Source organism: Brassica napus, chromosome A6 (genome assembly GCF_020379485.1).
Source record: "Brassica napus cultivar Da-Ae chromosome A6, Da-Ae, whole genome shotgun sequence".
NCBI classification, from domain to species: domain Eukaryota; kingdom Viridiplantae; phylum Streptophyta; class Magnoliopsida; order Brassicales; family Brassicaceae; genus Brassica; species Brassica napus.
In genome coordinates, this window is record NC_063439.1 from 13,847,738 (window position 1) to 13,864,283 (window position 16,546).

General features: G+C 38.6%; 1 non-coding gene across 1 annotated transcript; it reads right to left on the reverse strand.

Moving 5' to 3' along the window:
* Positions 1–579: 579 nt before the first annotated feature.
* On the reverse strand, positions 580–685 carry LOC125575962. Its single transcript, XR_007314502.1, has one exon. It is a non-coding gene; the product is annotated as a small nucleolar RNA R71 (small nucleolar RNA).
* Between the last annotated feature and the right edge of the window lie 15,861 nt (positions 686–16,546).

The following is a 16,546-nucleotide window of genomic DNA, read 5'->3' on the forward strand; positions in this document are numbered from 1 at the left end:
CGATCGATATTACACCGCGTACGTCGATCGATACCGTGTCGTCAAAAATGGTAAACGTTATTATTCTAACACAGGACGAGAATGGAAACCTGTATGACCAGGACGGTCATCTGCGTAATGCAACAGGTCAGAAAATAGACGCTCAGGGGACTGTAATCCCTAATGCTGATGCTACAGGAGCTGCTCATCCTGTAGACGAGGACGCTCGATCGAAACCACTGGCCGACTACAATCTCCCAGATGAGTACTATTCCAACAGATCAGCTATTTGACTTCCGGAGATCCAGAAGCAGAATTTCGAGCTGAAGCCTCAATACTACACTCTCATGTCGCAGATACCCTACTATGGGTTACCGCACGAGCATCCTATGGACCATCTAGAACGGTTCGAGGATTTAATCGCTGCTATTCGGATGGAAGGAGTCCCCGAAGATTACCTGCTGTGCAAGATCTTCAGATACACGCTGAATGGAGAAGCGATGCACTTGCTTAGGCAGCTACCCACAGGATCCTTAACATCCTGGGCTGACATCAAGAATGCTTTCTTTTGAAACTTCTTCGATGAGGCGCGCGCTGAAGAAATTCGAAACGAAATTTCCACATTCTCGCAGGAGGCTGGAGAGTCCTTCAAAGATGCGTGGATTAGATTTAGGTTCTTCCAGCGAGACTGTCCACACCACGAATTTAACGAAGTGCAGCTGCTAAGCACTTTCTTCCGAGGTCTCGCCTTACAGTATCAAATGGCTCTTGATACGGCGAGTGAAGGAAACTTCACTACTCGGAATCCATTAGAAGCTGTGAGACTTATCGAAAACCTTGCTAACAGCAGCAGCACCAAAAACACTGACTCTGAACGGAAGAAATCTGTAGCCTATATCAGGAAGGAACAGATGGACGAAGTAAGAGCTAAGTTAGATGTGATGCACGAGCTTCTTAGGAAGCAAGTCTGTTTAGCTGAAGGAGAAGTAGCAGATACGGAAGGAGAAGAAAATGTGAACTACATCGGAGGTACCAGATTCCAGAAATTTGGATACCAGGGCGGAAACAGAAACTTCTTTGGAAATGGTCAAAGAAGTAACCAGAGTTCACAATTTCAAAAACCCTTCAACAACAACAAAAGCTACTCGAACTCCTACTACCAGAATCCACCACCCCAGACTCAAGAAAGCAAGATCGAAGAAATGCTTGATCGAGTACTGTTGGGACAACAACAACTCACTATGGATGTCAACGGTAAAATAGACCCCGCTTACAACAATCTAAACACCAAAATCGAGACTTTAGGGACTCAGGTGAGAAAACTTGAAACGCAAGTGATTCGGACTGGCGAAACTACAAAGAGGCAAGAAGCTTTCGCTAGAGAGGTAGGAGCTGACAAAGGAAAACACCACGTAAATGCCATCATAGATGATGATTTCTGGCAAGTGGTGAGACATGAAAAGCTTGAGGAGGGAGACTTCGAAATCGAAAGCTCCATGAGTCTCGGCGGATCACAATGGTGTCGGCCGATGTCGATGAACTCGCATCGATCGACAGACCATGACGGAGATCGATGGACGGATTACTCCAGTCATCGATCGACGACGTCCGCTAAATCGACTGAATGCAATGCAGTTCGAATTCTAACTCATGAGGAATTTGCAGCTAAGCATCCTCACCCACCCTCCCCTTTCTATGATAAAATCGATCGATCGGTTGACCCAACCATCGATCGACAGAATGAGTCCGACGTCGATCGACAGAATGAGTCCGACGTCGATCGTCACAACACACCTCCCATCGATCGGCCGGCACCTCTGACATACCGAGTACGGTTACCCTCAATCGATAATGACTATATCAACGCACTCAAACCACCACCGAAACCATTAGTTAGCCCACCCTAACCAAAACCCAACCCTTTAAATAGATCACCAGAACCAGTTCAAGAAGATCAGGAAACTGAAGGGAGAAGGTTAAGGAAAAGAAAGGAGAAAATTCCTAAGAACCTTAAGAGGGAAGCTAACGATAAGGAGATGGATGGTTTCACTAAAAGAATCCTCAGAATCCCAATCGAAAAACCTTTTGATGAAGCTTACTTCACACACATGTTGTGGATGTTCTTCAGAGAAACAAAGGTAACTGAGGAGGTCATTAAGAGAATGTTTCATCAAGTCAGAGAGAAGATGAGACACATGATCACATTGTCGAAGAAGAGTGATCCTGGGAAGTTTGCAATACCATGCGTAGTCAAGGGTTTTGAATTTCCCCATTCAATGTGTGACACAGGAGCATCTGTCACTATCCTCCCTAGGATCATGGCAGACCATCTTGGTTTGACCATCGAACCTTCAACAGAATCCTTCACCTTCGTGGATCTTTCAGAAAAACGATCAGGAGGTATCATCAGAGATCTGGAGGTACAGATTGGTAATGCCCTTGTCCCGGTAGATTTTCATGTCATGGACATCAAACTTAACTGGAACTCTTCACTTCTGCTTGGAAGATCTTTCCTAGCTACAGTAGGAGTTGTATGTTACATGAACAAAAACAAATTGTGTCTGACGCTGATAGACCCCAACATCCACTATGACCCTATCCGACCTAAGAGAAAAATTATTAATTCTGTGGATTACGGGAAAGAACTTGGCTTCATTGGCGCATGCCATTGTGGAGCAGAGTACGAATCAGAGTACAAAACAGAGTACTCGGAATCGATCGACACCCACACCTTTCCATCGACCGATTCCAATGAGTCAACGGTGACCGATGACCGCAACAACACGTCGCTCGACGTTGATCAGCCGGTTGACCATTTCGCTCTACCTAATCATTGTTACCCATACTTTGCCTTCCAACCTCCAAGCAAGAGAGGACGTGATGATTATTCCAAAGGCAGTTGGGCAGACAGTGGTTTCCATGAAAGTTTTGCAGTTGACACTATAATTACTTCACCTAACGAGGAACATACAGAGGAATACTATGAGGATTATTGGAAGGAACGTGCAATAGAAATGTCTTTGCAGGATGAAAGATTTGAAACACATAAGTTCACCAACACGTTTCCAACATCGTTCGACGAAGTGTACTCCACATCGGTCGATACCCACCCTCGTCCAGCAAAATAACCGCTCACATCGATCGACACCCATACAGGAACATCGATCGATATTCGCGCCGCAGCGAAAATCCAGCAGCAGGAGAATATTCCCTCTCCAACTAGGTTTATAGATACCTATTTAAAACGTTTTGCACCCCTGAAACCACCTCCACACACCAGAGCAGATAGACAAGCAGAAAAGATGAACACTCTTCCGTCTACATCAACAAGAAAATCCATGAAGAGCAATCATCTCAAGAACACAAGTTCTGCAGAAATTATTCTGCCCTCGATCGATGCATCTGTATCAACATCGATCGATACTATTCTTAAACCTAAGCTTTCTATTTCTAAATTGAATGATAATGCAAACATTGATTACGGTTTTCTAACACCTGATGAATTTGGTATTTTCAGGGACCCAGATGGCAACGCACGTGCAATAGATGGAAGGATCTTACAAGTGTCCAGAGAGGACATAGCAGATATCCTATAAGTGGCCAATGGACCTGACAACCTATTCTCACAGCAACGTGGCACTCCAGACGTCAATCAAACCAATCCAAACAAACACGTAGGAGTCGCCGCAACAGAAATCAATCCAGATCTATCATGCCAAACAAAAGGCCAAGCTTCGATCGACGGGACAACTCGGACATCGATCGACAGGATAACACCAACGTCGACCGATAAGGATGACCCGACGTCGATCGACAGACGTTATGAATTTGGATACCGGGCTTTTGACATGTACGGAGCCAGAAAGTTCACTTGGGAACGAAGGGACGAGTATGGAGTCTACAGAGATGAGTGTGGACACGCACGAGGCGTAGCTGGTGAGATGATACCTGTCACAAAGGACGACATCAGGAAATTACTGGAAAGAGCATCTCTTTTTGAAGAGAGCCACATCTGTCTTCCAGAACAAGCCACTTCCTTCACACTCACAAGACTGGCACCAGAACTCTACACCAAAGATGAAATTAACGAGATGGTGACTGGTATTTGTGGAGCTCAGGAAAAACTGGGAGGGAAGCTCAAATCATTGGTAGAAGATACACATCAACCTTTGGATAGAGACTACAATGAGCTTTTCAGAAGTATGGTAGAAATGAGGACATAAATTGAGAGTTTACGACATCAACTTGAGAAGGAAGCCACGACCTCAGCATCGATCGACGCACCACATGCACCATCGATCGACGTCAGTCTTCCGACAGCCCATATCCCTACTGAACCTCAATGTTCAGCAGAACACAAGGATGAATGGGAAGTCTCATACATCAGCACGAGGATAAATGACGTGTACTACCCTCTCAACAACAACGTGGACTGGCTGAGCACTAAAATCGAGCTACTACAGCAAGATCTGGACACTATTCGCAAGAAGGACCAACAACCAGCCACATCGATCGACGTGTGTACCATCACATCGCTCGACGCTAAGATCTTAGCCATGGATGATAGGGAGCAAACTTACAAGGACATGCATGACCGCTTCGTATCACCAGTCATGCTATATTTAAACAAATTGTCTAGTCAAATTCTTCATGCCCAAAGGGATATTGATAAAATTACTAATCAAAATGCAGGCAAACTCATCTTCGATCGACAGGCTACAAGGGCCATGGATCGATGGCAAGAATCCTGTAGAGTTACTTCCCTACACAGCAGCAGAGGTTGACAAGATCACATCCAAGATCTACACTGCTATAGACACCATAGAGGAACGACTTGACAAACGCTGCGATGACATCTACTTTCCATTCGACAACAGAATCAGTGGACTATACAGCCACACAGAATGGCTACAGAAAGAAGTCAAAGCCATTCAGAGGCAACTCGTAGCTCAACACCAGATATCAGCATCGATCGACAGGAAGCGAGCGAAATCGCTCGATGGTAATTCGTCGAGATCGACCAACGAACACTTAATCGCATCGATCGACGCCGAGTCTACACCAGTCGGTGAGCAGCTGATACACAAAACGATAGAGTCAATGCACGAGGAACTAACAGAACTTTCAGCATACGCCTATGACAACATTGGCTGGCACCAGGTCAGCATTGAAAATGTTCAAGATAGGCTACAGAACATCTCCAATGTACTTAAGAAGATGGATGACAAGTGGACAAGAAATGATGAGGCCACAAGAAGTTTCATTGCATCTTGGTCCAGAATGTGCAGAGATGACGTGGATGCTTGTTTTCCAACAAGCAGCTGTTTATCCACCAAATAGCCAATCACTACCACAGTCAAGCTAAATGACTATAACCAAGCGCTGAGTGGGAGGCAACCCACTATTAGGTATTTTATTTTGGTTTTAGTAGCTAGCATTTGCTTACTTTCGTTTTATTTCTTTCAGATTTAGGAGACCCAAGTAGGAGGACCTGAATATCGACCGCCGACGAGATGTCGACATCGCTCGATATAGACAAACACACGACGATCGATGCAACATTTTCACATCGATCGATATCTAATCCGGTCAGATGTATCTTCCTTACTTGTTACATTTCGTACTTATGAATTATTCCATCATAACTCCAACTGAGTTACACTGGGACAGTGTAATTTAAGTCTGGGGGGAGATTTACTGATATAATTTATTTTATTCTTATATAAAAAGAATTTTAATAAATTATGCTTAGCTATTGAAAATGGGACTATGATCTTATATTGATTTAAACTTGAATATCTAACCAATCTTTAGCACCATTTTAGATTTACTGATTGCAGATAGCACTATAGATGCTAAAGCAGATCAACCTATCAACTACACACTTGCCTTGACCGTATGAAGTAACCAAAGCTGATTTCCAACACTAAACCTGACATAACCGGTTGTCTTGGGGCTTGGTATACATGGGATCAGATTCTTCCGACAGGTCTGGAAGGTAACGCCTTGTGTAGATTATTTATTACATTTTCTCTCTCTAAATTTCGACCCTAGATTAGTTAGTGATTTATATTTCAGTTCTACCCATTAAAAAAAAAATCTATTGCTTACTTAGGATGAGTCTGAACAGGACTTGCTGGCTAAAACCATTAAGGCTTGATTCATAAAGACTCCAATAAAAGAGTTTGAAACGGGACTTGGAGGCGGCAATCTTCAAGGCTCGCTTTCACAAAGAATTCTTGGATATAGGTCAAAAAGAAGTGAACAGAGCTTCGTGGCTACCACCATTAAGTTTTGATTCATGGAAGCCTGTCCAATCTTGGTCACTGATCCTGCAATGGAAGCAGACTTTGACTCAAGAGAGAAAATGAGAGAGAGAGAGAAATTAGGAACTAACTTTTACCTGAAGTTCCAGATACTTGTCTGAAATCCTTGCATCTATGATCGATACTCCCAAGGTAAAACATTCATTTTATATTTATGCCAAGAAATGAAGTCAGTAGAGGGGATGTCAGACGTGAATTGCTGAGTTGTGTTATGTTAGAAATGGTTGCTAAGCTAGGATATTGCATAGTGTGCTTCTGTGATTAGGACTTTTTAGATGTGGTTGCAAAATTGTTGAGAAAAAGATTTCTATGCTTTAAAATCTGTAGTCCCTAATATTTTTTCAAACCTCTTTCAGAGAGACTGCTTGTATGTTTTGCTTGAGGACAAGTAAAAGGGTAAGTCTGGGGGAGTTGATATACCTTGGATTTGACCCGTTTTCATCCATGATATATAGGTGTTTTACTCTATATATATCTATGTTTTCTACTCTTCTAGGTATGTTTTCAGGTTCAGGTGCATTTCGGAGTAAAGCTATGACTTTGGAGCATTTTGGAGCTTAAAAGACATTTCATCCGAGCTGACCATGTAGAGGTTGACGAGAGGAAGAACAATCGATCGATGCACATCCAGTGCTGTCGATCGACACCATGAGATGCCTCGACAAATGAAGATTAATATCGATCGATGTACACAAGTACCATCGATCGATGTCGAGATATTGGACATGCGACATTTTGGATCCAGGGGACTTGAAGTCCAAGCTAAAATACAAAAATGCCCTTACGAGTTTTTAACCTAGTAGATTATATACTGCCGAAGTGTTTTGACGGCAGAGAGAGCTTTTTTTTTACAGTTTTACTTTGAGAGAGAGAGAGAGAGAGTTTTGGAGAGAAGATCACTCGTGATTGGAACTCTTTGTTTTCATTTCTTTTCATCTATACTATGAATTCCCATTTCTTCATTGTCATGAATTGCTTTGCTATGTCTGAGTAGTTCATTTATTAGATCCAGGGTTCAGATATGTTCGTGGGATTAGCCCCAAACTATAGATCTGCCTTGTTGTGATATTCATGATAGATTTGTATTCATTCCTTGTTTTAGCCTTGCTAACTAGAACATGATCATAGGATTGCATACTCAAGCACCCTTGTTATCCCATCCTGACATCTATCTATCATATTAGGACTGCTAGAGAGGGCTAACGTCAATTTAGTATCTTAATAGCGCATATCATACTCGCGCATAGGCCTGGCTAGAATCCGTCGATCGATGTCCTCAACTGACTATCGGTCGACGTCCCTATAGGACCATCGATCGACACTCTTTCGTTGTTAACATACTAACCGTTGAGACACGAGATCTAGTTTGTTAACCAGTGAAACATGCGACAGCTGATCACTGAGTTAAACGGTTGAGCTCTAACATATCATGCATGCAATAAATAGGCATCTATAGATATTATAATCTCCAACACCTGAATAGTGGCACTGCGTCTAATATCATTTCCAACCAAGTTACATTTACTATTTACTTCTCTTGTTACTATTGCTATTTCATTTAAACATTTACAACTCTTAGAATTAATAAACACTAGATTTAATTGTTCCATAGCTCCTTGTGGATTCGATCCCTAAATACTACATCTGAACCTCTTTTGATGAGAGTAACACTCCTTAGGGTAATTTGAGTGGTATCACTTTACCTTGGGAGTATCGATCGCAGGATACAAGGATGCTCAAACAAGTATCTGGACCTGCAGGCAAACAATAGTTCCTATCCTTTATCTCTACTAATTTTCTCTTTCAGTCAAAGTTTGCTTATATTGCAAGATCATTGACCAAGATTGGAAAGGTTCCATGAATCAAGCTTTAATGGTTTTAGCCACCAAATCATGTTCACTTCTTTTTTACCTATATCCCCTATATATTAATTGAGAAACATTTAAAAAGATGTAACCTCAATTTTGTATTAATTAAAAGAGGCCCCAATGCATAGGTGGCACTCAATTAGGTAGTCAATTACATTCAACTGAAAAATAAGTAGGTACACATTCGATTTTTATATGTTGTTAGATACATAAGTTGGTCAAACTATATGATATAATGATATGATATGCTATTTTCTTTCCTTAAATAAAACCTACGGAATTACCATAATTGACTAATATATATATGACAATTAATGATTTTAATAATAAAGATTTGATAACAATTTATATCTCCTCCATCATTTTTTGTTTAATTTTATATTATTAAAATAAATTAAACAATCAAATTAGCTATAAAAGTAAAATTTAGATTTTTTCGTATATGTTATATTTTGAATTTTTAAAAACAAAAATAAATGACCAAATTATTAAAATTATTATGTTAAAAATTAATGATCAATGGTTTAACATTTTTATTATAAGAAGATACACATGATTTTAAAACCATATGAGTAAAAAATATCATTTAAAATAAAATAAATATATATATATAGATTAAACACTATATACCATAAGATTACATAAATATTTTAAAATTAAAACTTTCAATGAATTTTCAAGAACATTTATAAATATAAACTTATTAAAGATTTCAGATTGAAAATTTTGTTATCGATGATTTAAATATTTTGTTATAAAACGATATGAATGATCATAGAACCGTATGATTATAAATTCTTATATAATAAATAACTATACAAAATATACTATTCTTAGAAAAATAGGTTGATCCATCTTAACTTATATTACACTTTTTATTAAACTAACTATCGAATTGATAAATAACGTACCAAAAAATGTTTTACACTTTCCTTAAATAAAAGCTACGAAATTACCTAATATGACTGACGTATATGTGAAAATTAATTATTATGAATAATAAATATTTGATAACAATTTTTGTATCTTAGTTCTTTTTTTTTAATTTTATATTATTAAAAGATATTACAAAATCACATTAAATATATAATAAAACCATTTATATTTTTTCTTATATTTTATATTTTAAATTTTTCAAAACGTCTATAAATTATTAGAAATTTGAAGATCCCCACTCTGAAAATTTTGTGATCAATATATTATTTTTTTGTCATAATAAGTTACAAATGATCATAAAATTGTATTAATATGAACTTTTATTTAATATTATAAGAATATACACATGATTTTAAAACCACATGAGTAAAAAATATCGTTTAATAATGAAATATATATATATATATAGATTAAAATATATACCATAAGATTACGTAAATATTTTAATATTAGAACTTTCAATGAATTTTCAAAAACATTTATAAATTATAAACTTATTAAAGATTTCACATTGAAAATTTTGTTATAGATGATTTAAATATTCAGTTATAAAACGATATGAATGATCATAGAACTGTATGATTATAAATTCTCATTTAATAAATGACTATATAAAATATACTATTCATAGAAAAATAGGTTGGTCCATCTTAACTTACATTATATTTTTTATTAAACTAACTATTGAATTGATACTACCAAATTATTTTTTGCACTTTCCTTAATTAGAAGCTACGAAATTACCTAATATGAATAACGTATATATGATAATTAATTATTATGAATAATAAATATTTGATAACAATTTTGGTATCTTAATTCTTTTTTTATTTATTTTATATTATTGAAAGATATTAAAATCACATTAAATATATAATAAAAACATTTATATTTTTTCTTATATGTTATATTTTGAATTTTTCAAAACGTGTATATATTATTAGAAATTTGAAGATTCCCACTCTGAAAATTTTGTGATCAATAGATTATTTTTTTGTTATAATAAGTTACAAATTATCATAAAATATAACGCATTTGAATTCTTATTTAATAAATATTCAAACTATATAATATATATATATAAATACTAATGATTTAAAGCAACAAGATTGGCTGATCAATTTAGTCATCCAGTTGAAATCTTTCAAAAGTATGTGAAAGACTAAAGTCAAAGTAAATATGGATTTAGAATAGTAGTTATATTTTACTAACCGAAATACCGAAAAAAACCAAACCGAACCGAACCGAAACCAACCCGATATCCGGATTGAACACCCCTAATCCAAATGAAGCCAAACTATTGTTTCATTCTCCAAAATATAATAAAAATAATAACTTAATCCCGCGCAAGGCGCGGATCTTATCCTAGTCCTAAGATTATTTGTGAATCAAGCATTAATGGTTGTAGTCACCAAGTCCTGTTCTAATTCTTTACCTATAGAATTTTTATGAAGCAAGCCTTAGTGGTTGTAGCCACCAAATCATGTTCGAATATCTTCCTAATTTATCTATATATATATATATAAATATTTTTTTTTCTTTTTGGATAATAACTATAATTTTATCTATATTTCGAAAATAGAGAGAGAACGGGTGATAAATCTACACAAGGGTTTACCTTCCAGACTTGTTTGAAGAATCCGATCCCATGTATACCAAGCCCCATTGCAAGCAGAGTTGAGCTCAATTAGGTTGGAGGTCAGCTTTGGTTCCTTCAAACACTCTCATCAAGTGTAACATAGTTGACAGGTTGATCCACTTTGGTATCTTTAGTACTATCTGCAACTAGTAAGTCTAGAATGGTGTGGTTAGATAACAAGCAAAATCAATAAGTTCATCATCCCCTTCTTGCACTAGTAAAACACAAGGCCACAACCAGGAACATGCCACACGAATTTCGTGGCAAAAACGTAAAAGCTACGTTTTAATCGAGGGTATCGACATATATTATTATTTTATCTAGTCGGCCAGAAAAAACAAAAAAAAAGATTTGCCACGAACAGAATCGTAGCAAAGCCGTGGCTAGCCCACCGAAAAAATCCCATCAATCCAATCCTGCACATAAGGCAGTGATAAATACAAAAACTGAAGCAGCCATGAAATGTTTCGTGGGCAATTTTGTGGCAAGCTTTCTCAGTGCAATCACATCCGTCTGATAGGGCGCAGAAAAGATTCTAATATTTGCCACGAAAAGAATCATAGCGAAACCGTAGCAATTTTAGTGGCATTTCGTAGCAAATATCTTGGCAAATCATGGCAGAAACGTGGCCAGGTTTTTTTCTATATAAGCAAGCAAACACACGAGAGTTCCATCACGTTGCAACAACCATAACAGCAAACAAAACGTGATATCAAACCATTTTTCCCCAAAAAAAAGAGATTTCAATGTCTTGTTATTTTTAAAATCGAGAGTGGATGGATCGACACATTGATCCAGTTGATAATAACGTTTCGAGAGAGTTTAGCGAAGGTGTTGAAGTTTTTATCGTCTTTGCCTTGAGTCAAAATTCTTTCATGGAGCGAAAAACCATGCTATTTCCTTGTGTAAGTTGTGGAAACCGAAAGCAATGTGATGTAAGAACCGTATCTTGCCATCTTTATCGAGTCGGCTTCAAAAGTAATTATTATGTATGGTGAAGCCATGGATAAATCTACTATGACGTTGGAGAATCATTGACGGGATGTCAATTTATGGGAGATGAAGCAAGATATGCAGACGGGCCATATGAAGAGAACATTTCTGGAGGAGACTTTGGGTCAACTGAAATACCAGAGAATTTGATGGAAGAACCCAATGAAGAGCAATATGAAGAAAGAGTGTTTGAAGCTTTCGAAACCGCTAATCAACCACTATATGATGGATGTGTTGAAGGTATTTCTCAACTATATTTGGCATCTCGTTTAATGAAAGTAAAAACTGATCATAATTTGGTGGAGTCATGTACGGATGGGATATTACAAACTTTTAGAGATGTTTTGCCACAACAAAATGTAGCTCCTGAGTCATATTATGAGATGAAGAAGCTGACGAAGACGCTTGGTCTCCCTGTTGTGAAGATCAATATTTGTGAGGATAATTGCATGTTATTTTGGAAAGAAGATCGCGAACTGTTGGCGTGTCGGTTTTGTGGAAAAGATAGATATCACCAGAAGAACCATGGAAAGGGGAAAATGCGTCCAAAACAGAGAATGTTCTATTTGCCTATTACAGAGAGGTTGAAGCGTCTTTACCAACAAGAGGCTACTGCATCACAAATGCGATGGCACGAAGAACATGAGTCGCCAGAAGGAGAAATGCACCATCCTTCTGATGCAGCAGCGTGGAAGCATTTTAACAAAGTATATCCTGATTTCGCTGCGGAAAGTCGAAATGTTTATCTAGGATTAGCTACAATTGGATTTAATCCAGTGGGTATGAGCGGTGAATCCCACTCGGTTTGGCCCGTCATCTTAACCCCGTATTAACCTACCTCCTGGTATGTGTATGAAAAGAGAATATTTCTTTTTATCAGTACTAGTTCCTAGGCCAAGGCATCCAAAGAAAACCATTGATATATATCTGCAGCCGTTAATTGAAGAACTAAAAGGTTTGTGGAGCGATGGAGTTGAAGCATATGATGTCTCCAAGAAGCAAAATTTTGCGATGCGAGCCGCACTAATGTGGACAATTAATGACTTTCCCGCTTACGGCATGATGTTCGGATGGATGACTCATGGCCGTTTAGCTTGTCCATATTGTCTTGATGATATAAAGTCTTTTTGGTTGCAACATGGAAGGAAGCATATCTGGTTTGACTGCCATAAAATGTTCTTGCCTAGGGAGCATCCTTACAGAAAAAATGTCCAAACTTTTCGAAAGGGGCAGACAGTAACTGATGATCCTCCACCATGGTTGACGGGAAAAGAAATTCTCCGTGAAAGAATCAACAACACCGAAGGACTAAAGAAAACTGTTGATTGTGGAGGAAATAGATAGGAGAAACCTGCGAGTACAATAAACGGCTACGGCAAAGACCACAATTGGTTGAAGAAAAATATCTTTTGGGAGTTGCCGTATTGGGAAAACCTTCTTCTTCACCACAACCTGGACTTCATGCACGTTGAGAAAAAAATTCTTTGATAATCTTATCAACACGGTGCTTAATGTTCACATGAATACAAAAGATAATGCAAAGTCGATGATGGATCTACCTGATTTGTGCAGATGGTCCGAGTTACGTATGAAGGATGATGGAACGATGCCAGTCCTGATATTCCGGTTGTCGAAGGAGGAAAAAAAAGAATTTCTGCGATGGTTGAAAAATGATATAGAATTTCCAGATGGGTACGCTTCAAAGTTTAGTAGGTAGGTGCATAGACAAGACGAATAGCAAGATTTCAGGTCTGAAAAGTCATGATTGTCACGTCATTATGCAGCGACTTCTCCCATTTGCGTTTAAGGAATTACTTCCCAAAAGTGTTCACATTGCGATTTCAGGTACATAATCTTAATAATTAGTTTGATATGTGTTATTATTGACTAACTCCTATTATTTTTTTGTAGAGATAGCACTCTTCTTTCGTGATATCTCTGCGTACATACTTAAGCACGGAGATGTTGCCATTTTGAAAGAAAACATTGCGGTGAAGCTTTGCAATTTGGAGAAGATTTTTCCACCGTCGTTCTTCGATGTTATGGAACATCTAGCCGTAAATTTAGCAGACGAAGCTGCTTTAGGTGGTCCAGATAAATATAGATGGATGTATCCTTTCGAGCGATACATGTACCATCTGAAAAAGGAAGTTAAAATAAGGCACACATTGGAGGTTCCATCGTTGCACAATATGTGAATGACGAAATATCTACCGCTTCTGCTAACTTCTTTGGTAATCCACAAGTGGTACCTGAGGTTCCACTTCACGGAGAAGTTTGGTTTACATATCAATATCCAGATGTGCCTAACTTGTTTTATCACGATGGTCGGGTTAGTGGAAAATCTGAAGAGAAATGGCTAACCGATGATGACTACACCGTCCTCCATACTTTTCTGATGCTCAATTGTGATACATTCGAACCCTACGAAAGGTACTTCGATTTTTTTTTTATTGTTTCAGAATATCTGAAGTTATAATCTATTTTAAAAAAAATCACAGGATGTTCGAGGAGTTTATGATGGAGAAACCCATATATGTCTAGTAATGACCTACAAATACTGAAAGACCAACAATTTGCCGAATGGGTGAAAAACTATGAGAGTTTCTGATCTTATTTGATTTATAATTTGAATGAAACTTATCAATTATAGATATAAATTTAATTAACAGGTTGTGCAAGCGAGTAACACATATGAGTTACTGATGTGGATGTTGGATTTTTTACAAGGTCCGCAACTTAAGTATAAATCTTGGCCGATTTACCATTCACTTGGCTACTGCTTCCACACACATAGCCATGGCCAAGATAAAAAAACCAAACATTACGGTGTCCAAGTTTGTGGAACCACAGACACTTACTATTACGGTTTGATCGAGGAGATAATGATGGTTGAGTATTTTGGTTCTGTTGAACTGAAGGCCATGATTTTTAAATGTAATTGGTTTGATACAACTGCAGGTCGGGGAATTTGAAAACATAAATCAGGAATCGTTGATGTGTCTCCGCGCTGGCAGTATGAGAAATATGATCCATTTATCTTATCTAGTAATTGTGATCAAGTTTGTTTTATTCCTTATCCGCGGGTACGACATACATCAGCCAACGATTGGTGGGCATGTACAAAATTTATGCCTAGAAGGGTTCGAGAAACGTCTGAGGATGCTCTTGTTGCGTTACTGTGGGAACCGGAATTCGTACTTTCGATTTTCGTTTAAATTAGGAAAGTTAGGAAACCCTAATTTCCCAGAGGTCCCGAATATCTCCTAAACCACATGCCAAACAATCAGAACACGAAATACAGACGAGAAAAATAAGAAATCGTAAAAAGAGAGCAAAAATAAGTCTTATTCCGAATTTGGGTATGAACGTTTACAACAAGGTAGGAGCCTCGGCTACAAGAGCTGTCGGCGAGTTCCCTAGTTCTAATAACCATGACTGCAAAACCTAGTTGAGTCGCAGCTCGAAATAACAAAAGCAGAAGTTGCCTAATTGCTCTAAGTGCTATGTTTGCTGTGAAAAAGTTCTCTCTTTGTGCCTCACGCATGGGACTCCTTATATACTCCCTTAAGCCTTCATAACTCGAAAATGAAGATATTCCATTTTTCTCGATCTTCATGATTATCCGCGGAAACTTGACATTTATCTGCGGAAATTTCACATTTATCTTTTCTTCCTGACTAAATATAAACCGACATAGTATCTATGGGCTTTTCCTTAAAAAATCGTAAGTGGGTTTCTAATCACGTTTTAGACCTATTTAGGCCGTCTTTCGACTTGAAACGTTTATTACGACTTTTATTGATAAAAATAAACTTTCCGCAATTTTTATCGTAAAGTTTTAAGTGATAACTCCAATCGATGGGAGTGAGAAATGATATGGCTGCGGTACATGGGAGCTAGCATTGAGGAACAGACGAGAATGCACGGATTTGGTTCGTACCCATTGATTAATTTCTGAGACAGTTTGGTCGCTACGTAGCGACCCGGTCCACGCTGGATCGGTCGCTACGTAGCGACCGAACGAAAGGCTTGGTCGGTCGCTACGTAGCGACTTGGTCGGTCGCTATGTGGCGACCTTGTTTGGATCATTTTCCGATGTTTTATGAACGTGTTCTTGGACTATGGGTGTTTAGTTTCGATGAATCAACTGAGATTAGTACAAGATTTCTCCGCAATGTTCCTTGTAAAGATTTCTTTACGAAGAATACTTTTTGTAAAGATGTTCATGCTGACTTTGACGAACATTTTTATGTTAACTTCGTCGTGTCCGTTATTTACCCCAACAGTTACAAGATGATACACACTGTTGGGGTCAAAAACGGTTGCGGCGAAGTTAACATTCAAAACGTCCGAGGAAGAAAATAAGAATTTCTCCGATGAATACTTTTCGAAATAGATTCTTTCTTACGAAAAAGCTTTGCGGAGAAAAAAACGAGACGTCCGACGAAAGCTCGAAACAGGTCGTTACGCGGCGACTAAACGCACCACGCTCGGTCGCTACGTAGCGACCGAGCTTCCGTCCCGCTCGGTCGCTTTCGTCCCGCTCGTTCGCTACGTAGCGGCTGAGCTTTCGTCCCGCTCGGTCGCTACGTAGCGTCCGAGCTTGAGCCAAAGCTCGGTCGCTATGTTACGACCGAGCGTTCGTCCCGCTTGGTCGCTATGTAGCGACCGAGCGCTCGTCCCGCTCGGTCGCTACGTAGCGACCGGGCTCGAGCCAAAGTTCGGTCGCTGCATAGCAACCAAGCTCTTCCGAAACGTCGATACGACACCAGTCCATGCATTCTCGTCAAAACCTTCGATGC